At 41.6% G+C, this 13,857-nt stretch overlaps 1 long non-coding RNA gene across 1 annotated transcript in view; it reads left to right on the forward strand.

Annotated features, from left to right (window-relative positions):
- Positions 1 to 554: 554 nt before the first annotated feature.
- The window catches only part of LOC134757183 (uncharacterized), a 121,823-nt gene continuing 108,520 nt past the window's right edge, over positions 555 to 13,857 (forward strand). The window contains exons 1-2 of the long non-coding RNA XR_010130881.1: positions 555 to 659; positions 11,048 to 11,172. This is a non-coding gene — a long non-coding RNA (uncharacterized lncRNA). The remainder of the gene's footprint in view (positions 660 to 11,047; positions 11,173 to 13,857) is intronic.

Here is a 13,857-nt window from a genome sequence, read left to right on the forward strand (position 1 = left end):
CACCTAGAACTGAGGATGTGTAAAGGGTGTCTGACTGGCTTACTCCTTGGCTTAAAGCCACTTTAATCTAGGATGTTGCGGAAGCCAGAGTGCATGTCAATTCCATTAAGGAAAGAAGAGAAATGCTTATGGAAACAGTACCACCTCCATATCCATTGGCCTCCCCTTCCCGACCTCCACCCTGCTGTACCCATCAGTCATCTGAAAGGAAGATCCCACAGAGTTGACAGACTCCTTTAGAGAGAAGATCGTCATATGCTCTCCGTAGGTTACCTGTCTATTTAGAAGCAAACCTCTCGTCACCCGCTGCGGAGCATCTCGATGTTAGAAACCACGCCACTATTTTTAGTGTGTGTCCTTGTGCTTCTGCACGATGAGTCAGGGTTCTCTTTTTAAAAATACTTGGCATTCCTCAGAAGAAAGATAAACACATTTAATGTTCTCAGTTGCTACTATTCTAATCGCAAAGTCAAGAGTTCCTTCTTTTCTTAGCTGCCTTCAGTGCCACAGAACTATCTGGGCCTCTTCCTCTACCCCTCCTTGTGTGATCGCTTCTTTCAAAAGCAACAGCCAAAGCAGATGCAAGGGAGATGCATTGGTGCTCATAAATTCAAGGAGCTGAAATGGCAACAGCTGTGGCAATTTCAGGATTTCAGCAGGTAATCAAGTAAGTGCAAAAGCGGGATTTGACAATTCTACAGGGGACTGGGACAGAGGGCAGCGAGAACTTGAGCTTCAAGGAGAATCTTCACTAGCTATCAACAAGAAATGTAAATGCTGTGACTTTACCCAGTTAAGCACAGCAGATTTTCCTGCTTTCAACTCTAATCCTTGAGCAGCAGGAATACCCTTTCCCATCTCACAACATTTGACTTTCTCAGATATATTTATTCTATGTTATATACTGCAGTTCACCTATGTATTTTGGGGTTAATTTATCACTGGTTGAATAACATCGTTCAATAGACTTATGAAAAGATGGGCATTTTCAGTTGTGCCAATTTAGGTGAGGCTTATGGACAGTGTTTCTTCCAAAATGTTCCCAAGTCTAAAGGACCATGATTCTCAAATTCTCTGTAAAGTATAACTAGGTCTCTTTCTCACCTTGGAAGAACAGCAGCTAGAGGCCAGCATTCAAGGCATGGAAAGGAGAAGGTATATGGTGCCTTGTTCTCTTTTGTTATTAGATGTAATTATGAAATATAAAACTAGGACAAAAGCAAGTTGTAAGTGTTAGCATAGTGGCTAAGAGCACAGACTCAAGCCAGTCTGCCTAGGTTCAAATCCCAGCTCTGCCACTTGCAGGCTTTGTGACCTAGGACAGGTTTCTTTACTGTTTTACTGTCCCAGTTTCTGCATCTGTATAACAGTGCTAGTAATACCCACTGCAAATGATTTTATGAGAATTAATTTACTCACTGTTTGGAAAGTACTTAGAATAATGCCTAGCAATAGTAAGCACTCAGTAAATGTCTTTTATATAGAGCATGTATCTCTTCAATAACAAGCACCTGTGCAACAATCAGAACACCACAAAATAGCACTATAAAGACAGTAAAAAATATCCCTTTGTTTTTTTTTTAACATGTCTTTGTATTAATTAGAACTCTGCCAGCTGCAAATTCAGAAATCCAATTTCTGAACTAGCCTAAGGGGACACGAAAGGAACTTATTGCCTCTTGGGACTGGGAAGTTCAGTGTGCCTCTGATTTCAGGAACAGCTGAATCCAACAGCTCAGACTCTGTCCCCATCACTGTCGCTGTCTCTCTCCCTTTGTCTCTTGACTGTGCTCACATAATTATACCTGCAGTCTTTCACATGACAGGAAAGGTGACCACCACCGGCCCCTTGCTTATACCCAACTAATACCTATATATTAGTTGGTCTTACACTGCTATAAAGACATACCTGAGACTGGGTAATTTATAAAGAAAAGAGGTTTAATGAGCTCACGGTTCTGTGAGCTATACGGCTTCTGCTTATGGGGAGGCCTCAGGAAACTTATAATCATGGCAGGAGGGGAAGGGAAAGTAGGCATGGTCTTCACATGGCCAGAGCAGGAGGAAGGCGGAGGGGAAGTTGCTACCCACTTTCAAACAACCAGATCTCAGGAGAACTCTGTCATGAGATAGCACTAGGGGGATGGTACTAAACCATCAGAAACCACCCCCATGATCCAATCACCTCCCACCAGGCCCCACCTCCAACTTCAGGGATTACAATTCAACATGAGATTTGAGTGGGGACACAGAGCCAAACCATATCACCCTCCTAGCCTAGCATCTCCTACAGAAATGGTCTCCCCTGATGGGAAGAGCTGTGACTGGCTCAGCCTAGAAGCAGTCACTATGGATGGAGGGATATTGTTACCTAGCTGGACCAGGTGCCTACCTCTGTACAGCTTGGGGTGGGGGGTGGGGAGGTTGGAGTGAGGCAAGGCTGGCAACAGCAGTTCCAATCAAACCACACCACAGCTATGGAATTGGGTACCCATGGGAATGAGTGGTCCTGGTGTTAGAGGAAAGTGGCACTAGGGGATGATGTTGTGCAGTCCAAAGCAATAGATGCCCATCTGAAGCTAGCTGGGAAAAGGCTTGAGTTCATCAGCAGGAGTGTACATTTCATAAGACATTTCATTTTTGAATGTCTCATTTCATATTTATCCCATTTCATGGACAAATATCCATTATAAACATATAAACATCAAATTATGTCTGATTTTCTTTAGTCAATGAATAGTAATTGATTGTCTTTTGATCTACAATACTCTAAAAAGTAGTTATAATTATGTATAGAGATAGAGTCTTCATCCTTCTGTATAGAGATGGTGTATTAGTTCATTCTTATGCTGCTAATAAGGACACACCTGAGACTGAGTAATTTATAAAGAAAAAAGAGGTTTAATAGACTCACAGTTCCACATGGCTGGAGAGGCCTCACAATCATGGTGGAAGACAAAGGAGGAGCAAGGACACATCTTACATTGCAGCAGACAGGAGAGCGGGTGCAGGGGAACTCCCCTTTATAAAACCATCAAATCTCGTGAGATTTATTCACTATCACGAGTACAGCATGGGAAAGATCTGTCAATGTGATTCAATTACCTCCTACCAGGTCCCTCCCACGACATGTGAGAATTATGGGAGCTACAATTCAAGATGAGATTTGGGTGGGGAGACAGCAAAGCCACATCAGATGGCAAATAAATATGTTTCATCTATTATGCCAACCTATGAAAATTGGGTGTGAATTTCCTAGAACACTCTGTTGAGAGTTTCTGAGGTTGCGTCCTTGCTCAGACAAAATGATACCTGCCATCGATATGGTTCGGGATGTGGTGGTACATATGCCAGGTAGTAACTCCCTGCATACTGCCAGTTTAAGAACGCTTACCCACAAACTGAGGACATATATGGAGGGATTTTCTGTTAGAGTCACTGTCAGAGCTGAGCTGCCAAACAATGCCAGAACTCATTCAAATTGGCCAATTAACTGCCCGATGTAGCAGGTTATGCTCCTAACTGAGCAGCCTCACAACACCACACATGAGTGCTGGGAGGCTGACTCAGCTCTGTCTAGAAAGAAGAAAATGCTGATTTACCTCTTTCCAAGCTGCCTGAATCTGCCTCTTGCAAACAACAAGTAAATAAGGGCAGGAGGTAATTTAAGCTTTTCTTTTTCATTTAGCTTTCTTTTGTAGTTTAAACTTCAACTGAGGTCATATATGTACTGTTTCATCAATTGCTAGGCGTAGTAAGTGTTCATCAATGGTAGCAATTTTCATGATTCTTTTCACAACTTTTTTCCTTATAAAGCATTTATTTTATCACTAAATAAAACGAATTATATAGCCAAACTTAGTTTAAAGATTTGCTTGGAAAATTTCAGAGATGATACCCCTGTATTAATCATGTTCTTTTTTTTCATATTTTATGATGCTTTGACACTGTGGGGGCTGTGTGGACCTGGGGAGGGACTGCCTCTCCAGGGGTTAGCTAATTTTTAGAGATAGCAGACAACTTGCCTGTGAGCACACCTTTTTTGTATACAACCCCACCAATCCAAAGCCCATATCCTCAACCACCACCTTTATCTCGCTCTAATACACCAAGCCAGTATTTCCACTGCCAAATCACCCAAGGCCGGGCATCAGACAACTAGAGACCACCCCTATGGCCAGAGCCTGCCCACATTATCCAAACTATCCAATTCTAAGCTTGCTCAAACCTGCCTTCCCTGCCTCACCCTTTCTCTCCCATGGAAACCACAGTAAGGCTCTAGACCAGGCTTTTCCCTCATTCCTTCTGCCTCCTGACTGACCTGGGTACTTCCCCGGAGGCCTGACATAATATGGCATGCCCCTTCTCTTGGAACCTGTAAGTAATAAACTCTTCTTTCAAAGACAGTTGTCTCTATATCTGTGATGAAACTGTCTTTGCAAAATTATGACAGTGAGAGAAATCTAACATAACTGACTCCATCTTGCTTCTAACTTCACAAGCTAAGCCTTTGCTCATTCTAAGCTAACTATGGGAGGAATTTTGTTTATAATTTAACTTTAAGACAAAGATGATAGCAGTTCCTTCCTGAAACTAACCCCCACCTTACTCGGGGACAAAAACCACCTTTTTAAAACTAATGAAAGTTCACAAGGTTACAATTGTGGTAGGAACCTGAATTCTGCTAAGACGTAGGTATAAACCCTAACCAGTCATTGTTTCATAACTTGCTTTTTAAAAATTACTTACTACTCAGGAGTGATGTAGCCACAAAATTTATAACTTCACCAATTGCCCCTATGGAGAACGTTGCTATTGTAAAACCAAAGACTGGTGTTTGAGATATGTTTCAGATCTTTGGTTCTGTATGAACCAACTGGCACCACCCCGACCAGTAACCCACACTCAGGAACTAACTCAGCACAAGACAGGGTCGACCCCCTGTGATTTCATCTCCAACCCAGCCAACAAATATTCCCCATTCCCTAGTCCCCTGCTTGCTAAACTAGCCTTGAAAAACCCTAGTCCCCAAATTCTCAGGGAGGCAGATTTTAGAATTATCTCCCATCATGCCATTTGGCTGGCCTGCAATAATTAAATCTTTCCTTGCTGTGAACACTCTTGCTGCGCTCAGTGCATTGGCTTTTCTGGGCAGTGGGCAAGAAGAACCTGCCTGGGCAATTACAATCATACCTGTTTAAGACAAATCCCAGGGCTGGGTGCAGTGGCTTACACCTGTAATACCAAAACTTTGGGAGGCCAAGGAGGAAGGATTGCTTGAGCCCAGGAGGTTGAGGCTGCAAGCAAACCATGTTTATGCCACTGCACTCCAGCCTGGGCAACAGAGTGAGACCCCGTCTCTCAACCAATCAATCAAATCCCAGGTACATTTTAAGATACTCCCATAACCAAAAACGTAGGGCTGAAGAATAATATGCAAATAAAAAAATAGTCTCAAAACTGAAGTGAAAGTAAAAAATGTGGAAAGAAGAAAGCCTTTGAATACAATATGTTGGCATAGTTTATTATTTTCTCTCTCTAATCGTGTTTGGAAAAGAAGTTATCTAAATCCCAGGCAAATAGATATTGGAACTCTGGAATTTCTATGTAAATAATACCCATTTGCTATAGAGTTCTTTAATGAAGAACTTACTTTTACAAAATTATGGACAATATTAACATTACCAGAAATAATCTCCAATACAATCTTTAGCAATTTAGCAGTTAACTTCATCTCATCAAAACATGTTCAGACTTGGACCTTCTATTTTTGCATTTTCTTATTTTATTTTCAAGAAAATTCTTAAGTGATTTCTTTTGTTTTTAGTGCCTAATTTTAAAACATCATGCTCTTGGGTGAGACATAACATGTCCATGTATGAAATTAAGCATATAAAGAAGGGTTAAATTATAGTAGCTTTTTGGAGTAAAGAATGAAGAGGGCAAACATGATGAGGAAAAAGAAACTGTCAGTAATTGCAATGCACACAAGGGAGAGCATCCGCAGTGAACATTTCAGGGACAAGATGGAAAGTGTGCTCTGCACAGAGACCCTATGCTGTGAAAAGAGGGAGAATCAATTTATGGGCCAAGAAAGACCTGGACAAAATTATACATTTTGAGGGAAATCACTTGTGCTGAAGCAATGAAAACTTTCTGGAGAGCTATTTGAGGAGGCAGATGTTTAGGTAATATATTGCTGCTTTGCATTTCTATAACACCTTCCATGTAAGAGCTGCAGAGTGTAACACAAACATTAACTAATAAATTAAGCCTCGTGGCACCTCTGCATGATCGATAGACATAACAGCCATTTTTATAGTGTAGGAAAGGCAGCACCCTGCTCAAAAGTGCTGAAGTCATTTACCCAAGGTCATGGGGGTGGGGGGGGGGGGGGAATTGGCAAAGTGTTTCAAAATGGAGCGTTGCGTCTCGCCACACTCACACAACCTGCCTCCTTCAATGGGGTCATAGAAGGAAAGAATGGGGTGCCATGTATGCCCTGGTTTCCAATGATTCACTTCAGGAGATATATCTGTAATTTAACTTGAAGATGGTTTGGAAATAGTAAGTCTCAGATCAAAGGCTTAACTCCTTTCTCTCTGGTTTACTCGGGAATTAATTTGTTTGCTAATGCTGGTCTCTCCTGGGATCACACTGGCCTTTAGCTATAGAGTTTTGTGTTCATGTTACTTAATCTGATTATGCAAAGGACTTAAAATATTTCAAGAATATCACACAACACAAACATGTCTATGTAGGCATTAATGTAATTATTTTGTTATTTTAGTTTCTAAAAAACTCATAAAATTGCAATTGAAAATAGTGTGCCATCTTTACAAAAGATAATGCCAAGTCCCTAACAGAATCTCTTTATCTATTTTTTTAACTTTGGTCAGACATCACTATATATCTTCCTAAATGCAACTTCTCTCCATTATCAACCTTGGCTTGGTAATAGCCTGTTCCATAATAACATTGTCTTTTATTCCTCTTTCTCTCCGATAACCACGTATTTTCTCCATTAGAAGAATTGGCAGAGAGAAAACAAAGTAAGGAAATCAAATATAAGTCCCCAGTGCTCCTCATATCTCTTGGAAAGAAAATGGGACACCTCTGTTAACAAAGTTATGATGATTTCTACCTCGGTACACATTTTCGAACTTCTCAGAGAGGAACCAGCTCACCTGTAAGTCACTCATGTTCTCAATTTCCTTTTTTTTTTTCTATAGCAAGAAAAAGAAGACCTTTTTTTTTCTCATTGAAGCAAGGCATAAGGCACTTGTCACTGTTTAACATTCAGCCTCATTTCTTTTCCAGAGCGGTCCTTTGAGAGCATTAGCACTCACGCCCCATACAACTAGAACTCATGACACTGGCAAATGGTGTTTCTAGAGTGCTTTGCATTGCCCGACATGTTCTTACCCTGTTTTCTCCCCACTCCTTACAATTCTCCAAATGCAAGTGCAAACTGGGGTGCTGTCAAGCAGCCTGGTGCTTAAAGGGCAGAGCCAGGATGGACCCAGATTCTGGTTTCCACCATGTGCCCGATGGATACCATGCAGATGTGGAGCAGGAAACACTGGGTGCAAATCCCCGCCAGGAACTGTTCATCCTGAAAAAAACCTGCTGCACATTGCCCTGGTCACCTCAACGAAAAGTGAGTGCTTTTCCTAATGGAGGTGTGTGCACATCTAGAGGACAAGGGCAGTGAATGTTCATCATTTAGGAGAAAATAAACCCACCCCAAGTGATTCCAATACAGGCTTCTGGGATTCTATTTCAGCCTTTTGGTTGAAATCCTCAGAGATAATGTAGCTTTTTTAAAAGCATAGTTTGTCTTAGAGTTAGGATGTAAATAAGCTTTGGTACACAGCTCATTTCTGACACCTGTGGGCAAATCATCAGGGAAAAAGGAGAGGAGGTAAAGAAGAAGTAAACAGAAACACCCCATTGGTCAACCCACAGCCAGAGATGCTGCTGCTACACAGACATTTTGGGTTTGGGCGCTTCTGGGCTTGTATTAGTCTGTTTTCATGTTGCTGATAAAGACATACCCAAGACTGGGAAGAAAAAGAAGTTTAAGGGACTTACAGTTCTACATGGCTGGGAAAGCCTCACAATCATGGCAGAAGGCAAGGAGGAGCAAGTCACGTCTTACATGAATGGCAGCAGGAAAAGAGAGAGCGAGCTTGTGCAGGGAAACTCCGTCTTATAAAGCCGTTGGATCTCTTGAGACTTATTCATTGTCACGAGAACAGCACAGGAAAGACCTAACCCCATGATTCAGTTACCTCCCACCAGGTCGCTCTCACATGTGGGAATTCAAGATGAGATTGGGTGGGGACACAGCCAAACCATACCAGGGCTCCACAATTTCTTCAGAACTGTCTTGAGTATCAAGGTTGATAAACTCAAAGAAAGAGATGAAGACTTTATGCTAGGAGAAAAACCACCCCCTCACCTGCCCTCCCAAGTGGGAATGAGGTTGCTTCTCAGCATGGGGCTCTGTGGTTTGGAGCCTGGGTCCTAGTCAGCTCTTTCTTGTCTCACTCTGGAGGAATAGCCCAGGGTCCACTAGATAATGTCTCTGCTGCTGGCATCTCATTAGTAAGGCTCTTAGGGAAAAGACAGACTCTTCTTTGGGAATTCCTACTGCAACCTTTGAAGAAGCCATAACAAAAAGAGAGAGAGCATGAAATCAGTCCTTCTAATCTTCCAGGGTATTTGGATTTTGTGATAGAATAGAAAACTATTTCCCAATTACCCAAGCCCCTGTTTGACTGAAAATGGGCAAGATCAAACGGTTTTGCCACAACAGAGGAAGATTTGTGGCTACCAATTCAGCTAAGATTCTCATTTTGTTAAAAAAAAAAAAACCACACACACACGCAGTTGAAATTCTGTTTTGAACTTGATTTCAAGTATTATTTGACAATGTGGGAGTAATTATTTGTTTTCTGTTTGTATTAACATTGCAAACCGCAGAAACTAACATAGAATAACTTAGGTTGAAAAAAAGTTACCAGAAGGATTTTATTGCAGAATTAACATGAGAGCTGGAAAAAAAAAAAAAAAAAAAACAGGAGAAAGGGCAAGAACCAGAGGAAATGACACAACAGAGCCATCCACAGCTGGCTTAACCTGCATCTTAGTCCCTCCCTCAAGATGTAGCATCCTAGGCATATGCATTCTCTTAGATCTGCCTCAGTCAGTTTATTCCCCAAATGCCACCCTCAGCTTCATCTTGAGATTCCTCCAGAGTAGAAAGGGTGTTCAGATGCCAGGCAGCCAAGCATCACAGATGTCTACTGCAACACTTCACACTTTCGTCTACCTAAAAAACTTCTGCCATACTCTGAAACTCATTCTCATTAGTCAATATCTTTTTTTCTCTCTCCCTCCCTCACTTGCTCCACCCCCTCTCTCTCTTCCTCTCCCTCTCCCTCCTTTCCTCCCTTTCAGTGCTGTCTTACCCTTCTTTCCCACTTCCCCTCCCTAGCACCCTGATATAGTTTGGATGTGTGTCCCTGCCCAAATCTCATGTTGAACTGTAATCCCCAGTATTGGAGGTGGGGCCTGGTGGGAGGTGATTGGATCATGGGGGTGGGTTTCTTATGAATGGTTTAGCACCATCCCCTTGGTGTTGTCCTTGCAGTAGAGTGAGTCCTCATGAAATGTGATTGTTTGAAAGTGTGTGGCACCTCCCCACTCCCTCTCTTCCTTCTGCTCTGACCATGTGACATGCCTGCTCCCCCTTCACCTTCTGCCATGATTGTAAGTCTCCTGAGGCTTCCGAGAAGCCAAGCAGATGCCAGCATCATGCTTCCTGTATAGGCTGCAGAACTGGGAGCCAATTAAACCTGTTTGCTTTATAAATTACCCAGTCTCAGGTATTTCTTTATAGCAATGCAAGAACAGCCTAACACCCTCTACCATATCACTCTTATAAAAAATCTTGATAATGGCATTTTTATTATGGTAAGATATATATAACATGCAGTTTATGATTACTGCCTTTTTTAAGTGTAGAATTCAGTGCCATTAAGTACATTCACAATGTTTTGTAGCCATTAACACTTTCTATAGCAAGCTAATTTCAGTGAAGGCTTTCCTCTGATGAATGTGGTCTGAGGGGATTAGAGGTAATTCTGTAGAAACTAAGATGGAAACTGATCCATTATCAGGGAAGGTGCCTGGCATGAAAAGGCACATTATCATGCCTTGTCGTAGAAGGCAACATATGCCATTTATAGAATAGAACCGCTTTTATTACTGCTATGGCCCATCAGCACATAGCTGTTGGTTTGTATTGAAAAGTACACTGCTCCCAGGTAGAACCCTTTGGTTCAAGCATGGCCAGTTGATTTAGCATTGATATCCCTATCCAGGCCTCATTAGTTGCTTCATAAATAATTCTCCAGTGCAAAGTTATGAAGTTAAGTAAATTCCTAATAAAAGAAATAGAATCCAGTGTAACTCCAGTAAACACTGGAATTGTCTCGATAACTAAAACATTATTTACTTTGTTTGCTAATGTGTTATCTGTGTCTACATTCTAAACATATTCATCACACTTACACATCATCTAAAAAGAGAACGCTTCTCTGGCCCTCACTTTGTCACAACTCTGCCATCACTGACTTTTCATAAGACCCCCAACCACCAGTGTTCCCGGGCAGGGGAAAAGTTGTCTCCACTGAAAATAACATAACTCAGTACCGTTGACAACACCCATGCAATTGATTCTACTATTCCTCATCGTTTGGAATTTTAAAAGCTAGGTGACATAAATCCCTGCCTCACAATTATTATGGTCGTTCGCATTTCCAGGCCATATTAGGCAACTTACCTGCTTAGGAAGTAGATTTTATAATCTATCGGTTTTCATACAAATATTTTAAACAGAGAAACCGGGACAGGTGTGAGAGTGGGGATGACAGTCTTAGAGAACCTGGATTCAATGCCATCTAAATAAGGTGAGAGAGAAAGCAAAGAGTTACAAAAAAGCCTAAAAAGTTTTCATCAATTGTGTCGTTGTTGACAGATGGGTCAAAATCAAAGTTGATGATCAGTCATATGATCTTCAGCAGCCCTGGAAGGGTGTGAGTTCTCGGCATCCCATGCAGGACCTCTGAATGTACAGAGGTGCTGAGGAGGGAGCATGCGCCGGTGCGTGAGTATGGTTCATGTCGCCCCTCAGGGTTGGAGGGTGGTAATTGACCTGTGACACTGAGTTGAAGCTGGGCTCTAACCTAAGGATTAAACAGAATCCTGCCCCGGGGGAAGCACCTGCCTTCTGCCATTGAGAAGTAACAATTAGGCTTCTCCTCGGAGCTCACTGTTCGATGATAGTGTCATCTCCCAGCATTCTAGTCCCATTTCCTCCTGTGCTGAGAATCAGCTATAGAGTGGAATTGGCAATTTGAGGGAGCCTTGAAATGTGAATCTTTTTTGTCTTTTTACTGTTTTTCATCCACATGGTGAATAGCTGGTAAACAAACTCACAGAGAGCCTAAGTTACAGATGAACTCAATTTCTGATGCTGTTATCTCCCCAAATTGCTTGTCTTCTCCTTTCTAGGTTTTCACTCAGAAAGGTACAGAATTACCACTTGATGAGTTACCATGGCAACCCCTATACATTATCTTTTAAATATCCCAGACATGCAGAGTCTAATTTGATTGTAGGGATTTTAATTCATGACTTCTATGTTTTGTATAATACCATGTTTTTAAAGTTAATGAATTATAAACAGAAAAACATAGTTAAATTGGCTTTGATTAAAAGATAGCTTATTTAGCAATGCTGCTTCCATTTATGTTGCTCAAACAACAGAACATTATTTCAACCTATTTCAAATCTATACCACTGAGAGACTGCTGCACACTTCTGCAATAGGCTGTGATCCTGGGACCCTGGGATGGGAACTTCATTATTAGTAGAATCTAGTAGAGTTGGCCTTGCTATGTTGGTGTCTGAGGCTGGCTCTTTCTGGTTGTCTCAGGATGCTATCAGTGATTAGTAAATAATAAATTATACCAAGAAAGAAGCTCGTTTGAATGTTTAGTATGCCTTGCAAGGGAAATTAGGGACAACGAATAGACCTCTTCTATTCTCTTTGCACTTGATTTGCAAAAATATTTGTTTATTAAATGAGTTATTACATGGACAGCAGTTAGAACAGTGCCTGGCACTTTGTAACCAGTCAGTGAGTTTCATCATCATTGTTTGCATTTTTACAATGATTCCCAATACAAAAGGCTTCAGCATCTTGGGCTCCTCAACACGCTGGGCTTGCATGATCCTCATCACACTGTTTATCTTACTCTTGACTACTTCTGCTGTAAGCCCTGGATTGAAGTGTTCCACATGCCCTCTCACCATTATGTTTGGATGATTTTAAAGAGATTTCTGATTCAAAGAAATGTAGGAAGAAGAATTTCACAGCCTCTTGGGTTGCAATCTTATTTGGTGGTTAAGGTGAATATAACTTAGATTGTGTATATCATTATTAGGGGAATCTTCACTAACTTATAGAAGCAGTAAAGAAGTTGTATCACACTGTCTTGAGCTTCTCAAGTTTATTTCTGGTGCTCTCCAGAGCCACTGGCATCTGTTTCAATGCCCTTCACCCAAAAATGGTTTGGAATGTACACGCACATTATGGACAGTGTAGATGGCATGGTGGGAAGGAAGGGCTTTTTACTGAAAGATCAGGCGATTCTGAGAGAGACATTAGAGTCTGGGAGAAATAAAAGTTGAAACAACCAACAATCCACTTAGCTGTCTTCCTGCAGCATAAATAGGAAGAACCACCTAAACACAGATACCTACGACACCTGTTTTCCTGGGGGTATGTCCCGCCATCCCTCTCTGCTTGCTGGCTCCTAGCACCTCCTCCACCCCTGATGCCTCACAAACAGCCTAGCCCCTTCCCTCAGAAAGCTCTACCCCTCCCCAAAAGAAGAGTAACCTGAACATTTTCCTCCACCTTGCAATTTGAGTAATGCCTCAGCTCTTCAACCAATCTTTGCCGATATTTTCCTCTTCTTGAGTGTCGTAATCTCTGGAGGAAGATAATGATGGCTCCAAAGAATTAGATAAACTGGGGCATCCCAGTCTCAGACCATTCTCCACTCCTAAGAGAGCTTGCAACTGACGTCAACCTTAATATTTTTTCTTAGAGTCACTAACCCAATTTCGTCTCAAAGAAAGAATATCTATTCTGTTGTCATGACTTTGGTCTTTTTCTTCTGATAAAACAGGCCCCGCCACCTGACCTTTTTCTGCCCCTGAGCCCTGCTGCCTCTTTAGAGAAACACTTAGTTGTCAATGGTTGTTCTCCTTGTTTTCTGTGTGGGATGAGTCTTGCAGTTATGTGCCACTTTTTTCAAGGATCGTGTCGTGTAGGGGGACATGGTGTTGGGTAGGGGTGGTGGAAGGATTCAAGAAGGGATTGCCAATTCCATCATAGGGTTAGAAAGAACAATAATTCTCCTGGTCTCTAGTTGAGAGCAAGGGGAGGTTTGTGGACTCTGTGAGGGAGACAATGGGGTACTCTGCGCATAAAGGACTATGCACACCACATGACAGGTGCTCAACGAATCTTTCCTCTTGAAATTTAACTACCTTCTTGATATTTCATTGCTCCTTAGTTCCTCCAGAAAAGAGAGTAGAAAAAACAAAAGGATAATATGATTTTTCACTGACTTTTTAAAGCAATGGGATGTTTATTTTATTAAAGACTTTTGATACATACTAATGGCTTTAAGCATGATAATGAATATAATGCATTTTAAATCTTCCTTACTCTTCTGCCTGCCTTCATCTTGGACAGAATGATTTTTACCATAA

This window comes from Gorilla gorilla, chromosome 15 (assembly GCF_029281585.2).
Source record: "Gorilla gorilla gorilla isolate KB3781 chromosome 15, NHGRI_mGorGor1-v2.1_pri, whole genome shotgun sequence".
In the NCBI taxonomy this organism is placed as follows: domain Eukaryota; kingdom Metazoa; phylum Chordata; class Mammalia; order Primates; family Hominidae; genus Gorilla; species Gorilla gorilla.